This window comes from Engystomops pustulosus, chromosome 7 (genome assembly GCF_040894005.1).
Source record: "Engystomops pustulosus chromosome 7, aEngPut4.maternal, whole genome shotgun sequence".
In the NCBI taxonomy this organism is placed as follows: domain Eukaryota; kingdom Metazoa; phylum Chordata; class Amphibia; order Anura; family Leptodactylidae; genus Engystomops; species Engystomops pustulosus.
The window spans coordinates 54,822,672-54,835,501 of NC_092417.1; the positions used below are offsets into that span (position 1 = coordinate 54,822,672).

Sequence of the window (12,830 nt, forward strand, 5' to 3'; positions counted from 1 at the left end):
ACGGCACTGCTGCTGTGCCTAGAGCTACCGACTGATGGCGCCGTGCCCACGGATGGTAGTTCGGAGGAGGAGGTGGAGGAGGGGTGGGAGGAGGAGGAGGCATAGTAGGCCTGAAACACCTGGACCGAGGTAGGCCCCGCAATCCTCGGCGTCGGCAGTATATGAGCAGCCCCAGGGTCAGACTCGGTCCCAGCCTCCACCAAGTTAACCCAATGTGCCGTCAGCGATATATAGTGGCCCTGCCCGGCAGCACTTGTCCACGTGTCCGTGGTCAGGTGGACCTTGTCAGAAACGGCGTTGGTCAGGGCACGGATGATGTTGTCTGACACGTGCTGGTGCAGGGCTGGGACGGCACATCGGGAAAAGTAGTGGCGGCTGGGGACCGAATACCGAGGGGCGGCCGCCGCCATGAGGTTGCGAAAGGCCTCGGTCTCTACTAGCCTATAGGGCAGCATCTCCAGGCTAAGCAATCTGGAGATGTGCACATTAAGGGCTTGGGCGTGCGGGTGGGTTGCACTATATTTGCGTTTCCGCTCCAGCGTCTGGGGTATGGAGAGCTGAACGCTGGTGGATGCTGTGGAGGATCGTGGAGGCGACGATGGGGTTTTTGTGGCAGGGTCCTGGGCAGGGGGCTGACTAGCAGCTGACACAGGGGAAGGAGCAGTGGTGTGCACGGCCGGAGGTGAACGGGCTTGTTGCCACTGAGTGGGGTGTTTAGCATTCATATGCCTGCGCATACTGGTGGTAGTTAAGCTAGTAGTGGTGGAACCCCTGCTGAGCCTGGTTTGGCAAATGTTGCACACCACAGTCCGTCGGTCATCCGGTGTTTCCTTAAAGAACCTCCAGACTTCTGAAGATCTAGCCCTCGCCGCAAGAGCCCTCGCCACGGGAGCTTCACTAGTTGACACATTTGGCGCTGATGCACCAGCTCTGGCCCTGCCTCTCCGTCTGGCCCCACCACTGCCTCTTCCAACCTGTTCTGGTCAAGGACTCTCCTCCGTCTCAGAAGCACTGTGTTCACCCGGCCTCTCAACCCAGCTTGGGTCTGTCACCTCATCATCCTCCAATCCCTAAGTCTGCTCCCCCCTCGGACTTCCTGCCCTGACAACAACTTCCCCACTGTCTGACAACCGTGTCTCCTCATCGTCGGACACCTCTTTACACACTTCCACTACGTCAAGAAGGTCATCATCACCCACAGACTGTGACTGGTGGAAAACCTGGGCATCGGAAAATTGCTCAGCAGCAACCGGACAAGTGGTTTGTGACTGTGGGAAGGGTCCAGAAAACAGTTCCTCAGAGTATGCCGGTTCAAATGCCAAATTTTCCTAGGAGGGGGCAGACTGGGGGGGAGGAGGCTGAGGTGCAGGAGCTGGAGGAGTGGCGATTTCGGTGACATGGGTGGACTGCGTGGAAGACTGACTGGTGGACAAATTGCTCGAAGCATTGTCAGCAATCCACGACATCACCTGTTCGCACTGTTCTGGCCTCAACAGTGCTCTACCACGAGTCCCAGTAACTTCAGACATGAACCTAGGGAGTGTAGCTCTGCGGCGTTCCCCTGCTCCCTCATCAGCAGGTGGTGTCTCACCCCGCCCAGGACCACGGCCTCTGACCCCTGCAGTAGTTGGACGCCCACGTCCCCGCCCTCGTCCTCTACCCCTAGCCCTCGGGTTAAACATTTTTAAAATGAGAGTTATAACTTTATTTTTTTTTTAACTTTTTTTTGTTTTTTTTTGTGTTTTTTGTTTTTTTTGGTGTTTTTTGTTTTTTTTTGTGTTTTTTTTTTTTTTTTTAGTTTTTAAAACCAAACAATGCTATCCTATTGCTATGGCTATTTTCTAGCCAAGTATCAAAGCACACTACTATGCCAGATGAGATGACACTGAGTTAGTGCCTAATTGAAATCCAACCCCTACTAAATTTTCCCACTTCGGTCTTTGCTATGGATATGTGCGTCACTAAGCGCAGAACACAGCGGTCGCAAGTCTCACTACAAATTGCTCAGAATTGGCTAGTACATGCACTGCAGAAAGTACAGCCACCAGCAGATCAACCAGAAATCAAATATATAGAACGCTACTGTAGGCGTAAGTAAGCTCTTTGTATTCTCCTATGGCTATTTTCTAGCCAAGTATCAAAGCACACTACTATGCCAGATGAGATGACACTGAGTTAGTGCCTAATTGAAATCCAACCCCTACTAAATTTTCCCACTTCGGTCTTTGCTATGGATATGTGCGTCACTAAGCGCAGAACACAGCGGTCGCAAGTCTCACTACAAATTGCTCAGAATTGGCTAGTACATGCACTGCAGAAAGTACAGCCACCAGCAGATCAACCAGAAATCAAATATATAGAACGCTACTGTAGGCGTAAGTAAGCTCTTTGTATTCTCCTATGGCTATTTTCTAGCCAAGTATCAAAGCACACTACTATGCCAGATGAGATGACACTGAGTTAGTGCCTAATTGAAATCCAACCCCTACTAAATTTTCCCACTTCGGTCTTTGCTATGGATATGTGCGTCACTAAGCGCAGAACACAGCGGTCGCAAGTCTCACTACAAATTGCTCAGAATTGGCTAGTACATGCACTGCAGAAAGTACAGCCACCAGCAGATCAACCAGAAATCAAATATATAGAACGCTACTGTAGGCGTAAGTAAGCTCTTTGTATTCTCCTATGGCTATTTTCTAGCCAAGTATCAAAGCACACTACTATGCCAGATGAGATGACACTGAGTTAGTGCCTAATTGAAATCCAACCCCTACTAAATTTTCCCACTTCGGTCTTTGCTATGGATATGTGCGTCACTAAGCGCAGAACACAGCGGTCGCAAGTCTCACTACAAATTGCTCAGAATTGGCTAGTACATGCACTGCAGAAAGTACAGCCACCAGCAGATCAACCAGAAATCAAATATATAGAACGCTACTGTAGGCGTAAGTAAGCTCTTTGTATTCTCCTATGGCTATTTTCTAGCCAAGTATCAAAGCACACTACTATGCCAGATGAGATGACACTGAGTTAGTGCCTAATTGAAATCCAACCCCTACTAAATTTTCCCACTTCGGTCTTTGCTATGGATATGTGCGTCACTAAGCGCAGAACACAGCGGTCGCAAGTCTCACTACAAATTGCTCAGAATTGGCTAGTACATGCACTGCAGAAAGTACAGCCACCAGCAGATCAACCAGAAATCAAATATATAGAACGCTACTGTAGGCGTAAGTAAGCTCTTTGTATTCTCCTATGGCTATTTTCTAGCCAAGTATCAAAGCACACTACTATGCCAGATGAGATGACACTGAGTTAGTGCCTAATTGAAATCCAACCCCTACTAAATTTTCCCACTTCGGTCTTTGCTATGGATATGTGCGTCACTAAGCGCAGAACACAGCGGTCGCAAGTCTCACTACAAATTGCTCAGAATTGGCTAGTACATGCACTGCAGAAAGTACAGCCACCAGCAGATCAACCAGAAATCAAATATATAGAACGCTACTGTAGGCGTAAGTAAGCTCTTTGTATTCTCCTATGGCTATTTTCTAGCCAAGTATCAAAGCACACTACTATGCCAGATGAGATGACACTGAGTTAGTGCCTAATTGAAATCCAACCCCTACTAAATTTTCCCACTTCGGTCTTTGCTATGGATATGTGCGTCACTAAGCGCAGAACACAGCGGTCGCAAGTCTCACTACAAATTGCTCAGAATTGGCTAGTACATGCACTGCAGAAAGTACAGCCACCAGCAGATCAACCAGAAATCAAATATATAGAACGCTACTGTAGGCGTAAGTAAGCTCTTTGTATTCTCCTATGGCTATTTTCTAGCCAAGTATCAAAGCACACTACTATGCCAGATGAGATGACACTGAGTTAGTGCCTAATTGAAATCCAACCCCTACTAAATTTTCCCACTTCGGTCTTTGCTATGGATATGTGTGCCACTAAGAGCTAAACACAACGGTAGCAAGTCCCCCTGCTAATTCCTCACAAAATGGTACTAGATGCAAATTAAAATAAAAAAAGTAGAACGTTATTGTAGCCCTAAGAAGGGCTGTTGGGTTCTTGGAGAATCACTCCTGCCTAACAGTAAGCTAATAGAACACCCTAACGCTTTCCCTGACCAGCAGCAGCTCTCTCCCTAGCGGCATCCAGACACAGAATGATCCGAGCAGCGCGGGCAGCGGCTAGTCTATCCCAGGGTCACCTGATCTGGCCAGCCAACCACTGCTATCGACGTGTAAGGGTACCACGTCATGCTGGGTGGAGTGCAGAGTCTCCTGGCTTGTGATTGGCTCTGTTTCTGGCCGCCAAAAAGCAAAACGGCGGGAGCTGCCATTTTCTCGAGCGGGCGAAGTATTCGTCCGAGCAACGAGCAGTTTCGAGTACCCTAATGCTCGACCGAGCATCAAGCTCGGACGAGCATGTTCGCTCATCTCTACTAATTACCATTAACAATAACCACTATTACTAATGCTACAGTGGTAGCAATAGGGAATCAATTAGTGAATCAATTGATAATACTCATCACAAGGCATGAAGATAAATAGAAGGTCTCTATTAAATTTCAACGATATAAAATGTAAAAATAATAAACTTGAAACATTGAGTAATTTTGCACATTATTCCACACTCTAACCCTGAGTAATATTATTATCATTATTCAGTTGCTAATGAAATACAACAGGTTTGTTGCCCTGACAGCGTATTTGAATTCCAGTTATATAAAGGGAAATGTTAATTTTAAGAACATTAAAGGGAACCTGTCAATAGTCACCCCCACTCCGACAAACCACCCACAGAACCTTTAAGATGTCTTTGTACATATTTCACTGATACCTCATTCATTGGATTACAAAAAGCATTTACTCATGTGATTTGTTACTGGAGAGGTGGGGGAGCTCCAACAGAGTCAAACCCCCTTGCCCATGCTGACACAGCTACCCCAGAACCCCTCAGAAGTTGTAAACACATGTGACTCGCTGAAGGAGGAGTGAATGAGGAGGTTGATTGCCCTTCTCACAGCCAGTGGCTCATTTAAACCCCTCCATCTTGAGGCAGTGGCAAATGATGTTGCACAGCCACATACAGCTGCTGTCTCTCTCAACCTCTCTAGTGTCAGCATCAGGTGGGGTAGTTTGACTCTAGTTTGAGTTCCCTTGCCGCCATGATTGGATCTCAAGTGACAGGGGACATCAATAAAAGTATTTTAGAAGAATGGTGGCTCTAATCCCACAGATAGAGGCATCAGTGAAACATGTATAAAGATATCTAAAAGGTTTTGTGTATGGTTTGGGCGGAGGGGGGTTTGCAGGGGATCGCTGGTGATAAGTTCTCTTCAATATACAATGTATGGATAAGTACAGAATCTGTGCAAATAGGAATGAAGGATTTCAGCCCTGAAGGCTGCAAAATTTTGAATGCAGTTTTATTTATATGTATAGATTTGATTGCTTCTTGTTGGAAATTATTAAATGGTGCAGATTATTTCCTTAGGTAAAAAAAAATGGACACGGCTGATGACTTTCTATAACCACCAAGAAGCAAATTTTTTTAACCATGAAGTGATGTACAAGAGATGGTTTACTTCATAACCATGAAATCTTGCTAAATCTTGGAGGAGTTTTGAATAGCTAAAAAAACAGAATTTTTTAATGTAGAAAAAGTTCGGGAACTCATTGATTTTTGGGAAATGTTCCTTAATGACAGCTCCTTTTATCATGGGATTGGTGTTGAATTACTTTGCCATGTTAACATCTTGCTGAGTTTCTAATCAACCTTTTCATCGACACTGCAATGGCTGGGTCTACATATGATGCATGAAAACCTTGTTCCATCTCTTCCCACCTAAGTCTCTGATTTTCTATTATGTTTTTACAGTCGAGCGGCGATGAGCGATTTTCCTCGATAAGGCATAATCCAATTCATCTTACTAAAGGAAGCAATCAGCTGTGATTACAGTCATGAGCAACCAACCATTTCTCTTCTATTCAATCAGCAAATTTTCTAAACAATTTGCAGATGTAATCAAGATGTATTTATTAACATATTTTTTAAAGGAGGGAAGCTTAACGTGACAAAGTTAATTGCATTTAACCCCTTTACTTACAATGCATAGCTAAAATCTGTTAAAGATGACCTGTCACTATTTCTGACGTATCTGTTTTAATAAATACTGTAATTCCATCCCCTGTAATGAAACAATCTGGGTAGATCTTTCCTGCAGCTACTTGGTTATTCTTTTAGACCTAAATGATCATATTAACATCAACTGATGGTAATGGGACCATAAATAACAAGATTCCTAAATTCTCATTCCCTCTAATAAAATATAATGTTTACTACTTTATGAAGGTAAATTAAGTTTGGACTTTTGAAAAAAAAAAAAGAGTTACCAAGTATAAGCCGAGGCCCCTAATTTTGCCACAAAAACCTGGTAAAACCTATATTTTTTACTCGAGTATAAGCCGAGTTTGGGTTTTCAGCACATACTCGAGTATATATGGTTAGTTCTGGTTTGTCTCATGACGTCAATGTCTGTTGGTGTCTATTGGCACATATATGCATATTGACTGTATAATAAAGGCTGTTACCATGGCCATAGCCATGGGTTTTCCAGGGCACTTCAGTGAAGATCATATTTTTTACTGTAATCGTTCACATCTTCTGTCTCCTTCATCTGGCCAAGACCACCACCATGAGAAGCTCATCTACCAGTCCTGTCATTGTAAAGTTTGCAAAATGCACATATTTGGTACTTAAGTACCTGACTCACTTTTGTCTATTATCCTGCAGTATATCATCAATATATAATACAGTCCCTGTAAGTTATATACTCTCTCGGTATATATATATAAAGAACTGCAAGTCACCTACTAATTCAGTACTGGTGAAACTGATATAATGTAACTTTTAATAACAACAAATTAAAAAGGATACACAATGGGGCGCGATTCACTAACATTGTGCGTCCGAGCTCCTGCATGTGTCGCTGCTGCGCCGAGGTACGCCGGAGTTCACCTGCTTCTTCCCAATGCATGTGAGTGTGTGATCTTGCAACACAATTCCTTTTTTAAATTCCACGGTTTGTCCAAATCTGTTGGGTTGTCGTGCAATCCAGCACCGATGCACCAAAATCCGATCTCGTGCGCCAAAATCCTGGGGCAATTCGGCACAAAATGGAAATATTCAGGAAACCCGACAAAAGTGCGGCATTCGGACCGTTAGTAAATGAGCCACAATGAGTTATCCTGTGTATACATAAGACCAAACCTCAAGTACAAGATGTATACAAAAGTATAGGTGTACACAATTGTGAGATACACCAATGCACACAAATACACAGAAGTAGGCACACAGATTAGGCCCGCTAGAATGCCCCAATGACAACAATCAGTAAGTAATAGATAGACTACAATGATCATGGTATAATAGAATATAAGGCTGGAAAATGACGTAAGTCCATCAAGTCCAACCTATAAGAATTAAACAAATGTTTTATACCCATAACCTGTGATATTTCTGCTCTCCAGAAAGTCATCCAAGCTACTCTTGAACATGTACATAGAGTCCGCCATAACAACCACCTGTGCCAGAGAGTTCCATAGTCTCACTGCTCTTACAGTAAAGAACCTTTGTCTATGGAAGAATTGCCTCTCCTCTAGGTCATTAATAAAAATGTTGAAAAGAAGTTGCCCCAATACTGAACCCTGTGGCACTCTACTGGTAATGTCAACCCAATCTGACAATGTGCCATTAATGACGACCCTCTGTTTTTTGTCACTAAGCCAATTGACACAAATCTTCCCCTAGTCCTAGCAGTCTCATCTTATGTACCAACCTTTTATGCAGCACTGTATCAAATGCATTGGATACAGGCATTAGAAGGTTAAAAAAAAAATGGTAAAACTTTTGGTCAAATCAACTCCATCCATCGGGGGGAGTTGTACAGCATGGGAAAGATGTCAGTCATATCAGAGCATCCAGGTCAGAAATAAGTAACAGTGATATCCATTTGAACCCAGTGTCAGCTCCTGCCCTTACAAGGGCAGTCCTAGGCTATCCCTAAGAAGGTAGGAATCCCTTGTTAGCCCTATCCGTGATGAAATAAATAAACATATTCCCTTCATCTGGGGAGGAAAACTCATCCAGAGATAGGATGTGGTATTGCCTACACAGATCAGTAGTTCCTATGATAGATGGGTACAGTGGTAACCCACACCAGGATGAATGAACTTAAACTGCAATGTACTTGACAGTCAGAAGTTTGTGTTTACCGTGTTCAGGCTCACCCTTGTTGCTAACACCCGGGATCAGTGCCAGCACTGTTTGTTGGTGTTAACCCTTTCAATTTCACCAGTAAAGCTGAGAATTATCACTCCTCCATAATGATCCCTGGGAAAATGTTGGTGCACATGGCTTTGCCAGAGGGATTTAAATGGTTATCACCCGCAATTGGTGCTATAGGATCAATAGCAGGTGAGTAATAGTGATGAACAGGCAAGCACCAATCACGAATGTTACTGGTGGGTGTTCGGATCTGGGTCTGAACTTCTGTTGAGGTTTGCTGAACTCAGCTCATCTGGACCTGAACTGATCCACTTATCACTACTAGTGACATGTTCACTACTTCATTCACCAATTGGCCTGCCACACACATCAGACCAAATGTATCAATCTTTTTAGTGATTACAGTCTTGCCAGTGTTCCTTTAATCTTTAGATGTTGCTTGTAAAGCTTTCACATCTATTGTGTTATTTAAAGAGAACCTGTCACAAGGGAATCCCCCTGCAAACCACACACAGTACCTGTTAGATGCCATTATACTGGGATTGGGGCCAGCATTCTTCTAAAACAAAGACTTTTATTGATTCCTCTGTTCCAGTCATGGAGGCGGGCAGATGTAGTAGACAGTCAAGCTACCCTACTCCCATCACCGTGGCTGACATTGATTTCTTTTCACACAAAACCGAGTCTACTCACTGCTCAGAGCCCCCAACTTTCTGAGGGAGAGGTTTATTATTTAGCATAGCCAGAACACAGAAGCACTGTCTCTCCCTCACCCTCAGCAATTTCTTCAGCCATTAGCAGTGTCAGCCTCAGTGAGGAGGAGGATAGCTTGACTGTGTACTGCAGCTCCCCGCCCCCATGACTGGCACCTGGGAATCAATTAAAGTCTTTTTTAGAAGAAGGCTGTCTGTAATTCAATGGATGGAAGCATCAGTGGAATATGTATAAAGACATCTAACAGGTACTATTTGTGGTTTGTGAGGAGTTTCCCTGGTGACAGGTTCTCTTTAAAATTGACCTTTCTTAAAAATGTAACTACATAATTTTATTTGATTAAAAAATGTAAACACAGAATTTTCACTTTTTTGTACTTTCTACATTTCACTACCTTTGCAATAAAACCTGCCTCAGCAAACCTGCTCAATATGTCACGTAGTACCATGATCAGCTCTAAAAGCTACTTCCTATAAAATGACAAGCTGATATAAGTCCCCTTCACAATGATTTATACCATAGATTACTTGGTACTTGGAAAAATACCCAGTTAAATCACTGTCAACCTTTAAGCAACAACAATGACCCTAGTCCACAATATACTGTAACTCGGACTAACTTTTTGCTATATTAAATCATCATTTTATTGTTTTTTGAAGATAATTTTACTTAAAGGAAACCTACCATCAGGAAAGTACTTTGTGAAGTAGCTCCTGATTCAGATTGGCTATGGATGCAGCAGCTGCAACCTGTTTTTGTCTAAAACTTGGATTCAGCTGCAGGCAAAATAAAATTTAATAGCATAACATGCAAATAAATTTCAAATGCTACTTGGGGCTTGTAGTAGCCTAAGAGAACAAGGTAAAGGCTACTCTACAGCCTCAGTAGCTGCTTCATACCGCCTCCCGCCCGTCTTTAGCATCATTTTGTGCATCTCCAACTTTAAGACCACATCGCGAGCGCAATTAAAGAAAGGCTACCACTAAACTCACGGCTAAACCACGGCTAAACTAGGGGCACTCATAGATCCAGGCACTGTGACTATGGTGATCTACTTGTATTTGTTATCCATTGCCTCTTTCCTCTTTCTAAAATCTACTTTTTAAATTATGTTAATGAGTACAAAGGGCTACTGGGGTTGCAGCTAGAGCCGCATGGTGCTGCAGATTCACAGTCTGCTATACTATGCAATAAATATGTTCTGCTTACATGAGGCGGAGAAAACCCTTCAGGATAATTAGCATATATTTAAAAGTTTATTTTAGAAGGAAGGAACCCATGGATAACAACTACATGAAGCCTGGAATTATGAGGACGTTCCCCTGGTTTATCATGCTTGATTTTGATGGTAGATTTCCTTTACGCTTAAAAGAATTTTCTAATTTTGCGTCCGGCATGAGGTTTTATACCTGGAAGCTAGGAAACTTTCAGATATACTTGACATGTGCTGTCAGAGAGCAGAGAAGATTCTTGTAAAAAAAAAAAAACTCTGACTCTCTGATCACATCGAGCCTCTGGTATAATTCATTGATAACAAAAATCATTAAAACCAGAATGTATCAAGAAATTCCATTTGCCTTTGTAATTATTATGGATTATGGTCAATGACCATCTTAGTCATTTACTCAATGGTATAGTTGACAAATTTAAAGAAAATTTGGATTAAATGGCAATCACTGATAACAACATATAGGAGATAACATTTTCCTTACCCTGGTTGGTCCGGAGGACCCAGGGGGAAACCCACACAAACACAGAGAGAACATACAAACTCATTGCAGACTGTGACGGGTGCCCCTGCGACCCATATCCTGATCTTTGTGCCTAGTGCCTCTGAGAAAGCTTTTTCATGCGATCTGCTGTATTTCCAAATTCCTGTTGTGACCCCGGTTCCGTTATTGACTCTGATCCCGTGCTGCTTGTCCTGACCTACCGCTACGGCCCTGACTCTGATCCTGTGCTGCCTGTCTCGACCTTCCCGACCACAAGTTTGCCTTACGATTCTGTATTTCACCTTGGCCGCCACCACGGACAAAGTCGCACCTGTAGAACGACCTGGTGGTACCACCTGGCAACAAGTCCAACCTGCTTTGCAGCGGGCTCTGGTGAAAAGCAGATACCACTTAGACTCCGGTCTGTGTTTTGTAACATAACAACTTGGTTATCTTAATAAATATAAGTTGATATAAGTATAAAATAGAATATAAATATCAAAAATGTAAAAAGTTATTTTTTTTCAAAACTAACATTTAGTCCCTAATCCCTATCATAATTGAGTTTAATTTCAAACATGATAAATTATCCTCAGTTCAAAGTCGTTTTGCAGAAAAAACATTGATTTTTGTTGTTTGTTTTGCAGAAAACGGGTTAAGGAATTATTCAAAAAGCGACTTGGGAGATGTCTGTGGAACAGCTGTTGTGAATATTTTTATCACCACTTCCTAATTTGGTTTTCCCCTGTCTCATCCTGATATTGTTTTAAGTTAATTTTGAAATTGCTTTTCTTCATTGCCTTTTAGCTATTATGCAATGCATCAAGGCTGCACAAGCAGATGGAGTAATGCCTTAGCGGGTTTAAGCAAATATCACATTTCACAAATGGAAAATAAAAAATGACTGCTTCTCTTCGCTTTTCTGACACTCTAATTTGACGAAAAGTGGGACACTATTAACCCTCTGCAAACTGAAATGAACTGGAATAAGACACATAGGGGTCATTTATTATTCATTGGCCTATGGTGCGCCTGTATATGTTGTACCCCCTGCCCGTCAGATATATCAGAGATTACGGCTTTCTGATTTATTTGAAGTGCAGCTGGGCGCATGTACTGCAAATTACTTTAAATAATGTTAATTTAAAGTACTTTATAATAACAAACATGGAAATCCATTTCAATAGAGCAAAAACAGACCCTAGAGTAAGTCATTTCAACCATTTAACTTTTGATGGAAGTTTTTGTGTTTAGAGTTTTAGGTGTCATGGCCATTGTGGTCTGGGTGGAGCGTGCAGGTCATAGTTACTCCGAAGGAGAGGGGCAGGTACACCCCTTCTGCTCAATACACAAGTGCTGAGGGAGCAGGGGTAAGAATGTGACCGTGTAACAGTTTGTAAAGCCAAAACAAAAGTTGATTTTAGAAGGAAAGGGGCAATGGATAACAAATATCCAGTAATGGTCCCTGCATCTATAAGTAACTGTCCCTTAGTGCTAGATTTCATTTAAGTATAAAAACATTTACAGGTAGATTTTCCATCATCTGGAAAAGACTAAGCTAGAATTTGTTACATCATTTTTGTTTTATTTTGCACAATTTTTAAGGAGCATAAACTAGGTCATGGAAATACCCTAAATAGTCCAATCATATTATACTTTTGCCTGCCCAAAAGCATGAATGGCAGAGCAGCACATGATTTCTTAATATAACCTAGAATTCTTTTTCCCATTCAGGGAAATATTGCAGTAATAATTTTTCATCCTCTCTAAGTTTTTGACAGCATCAAGTACCATCAAGAACTAACTAATGACCAACTTCAAAACTTCTCACACACGAAAATTATTTTTTTCTAAAACCGAATGGCTTTACTTGAGACGGTAATTGTAATTGATATGCAGGCAGCATGCAGAGCTTTAAATGAAACAATTCTATAGGGTCATGTCACAAATGAAACTGCAATTGAGACTTGATTAGCTCATTATAGATAATGACATCACAATCTCCATAGAAAATATCACAGAGTAATTATATTTGCCACTTGTATCTGACACAGTAACTAGGATATGGGCCAATTTCAGATTAATTCATTATTTGTTCAATTG

General features: G+C 42.3%; 1 long non-coding RNA gene across 1 annotated transcript in view; it reads left to right on the plus strand.

The window, feature by feature from the left end:
* The window catches only part of LOC140068778 (uncharacterized), a 150,109-nt gene extending 138,626 nt beyond the window's left edge, over positions 1–11,483 (plus strand). Inside the window, exon 3 of the long non-coding RNA XR_011848554.1 lies at positions 11,375–11,483. This is a non-coding gene — a long non-coding RNA (uncharacterized lncRNA). The remainder of the gene's footprint in view (positions 1–11,374) is intronic.
* The last annotated feature ends 1,347 nt before the right edge of the window (positions 11,484–12,830 follow it).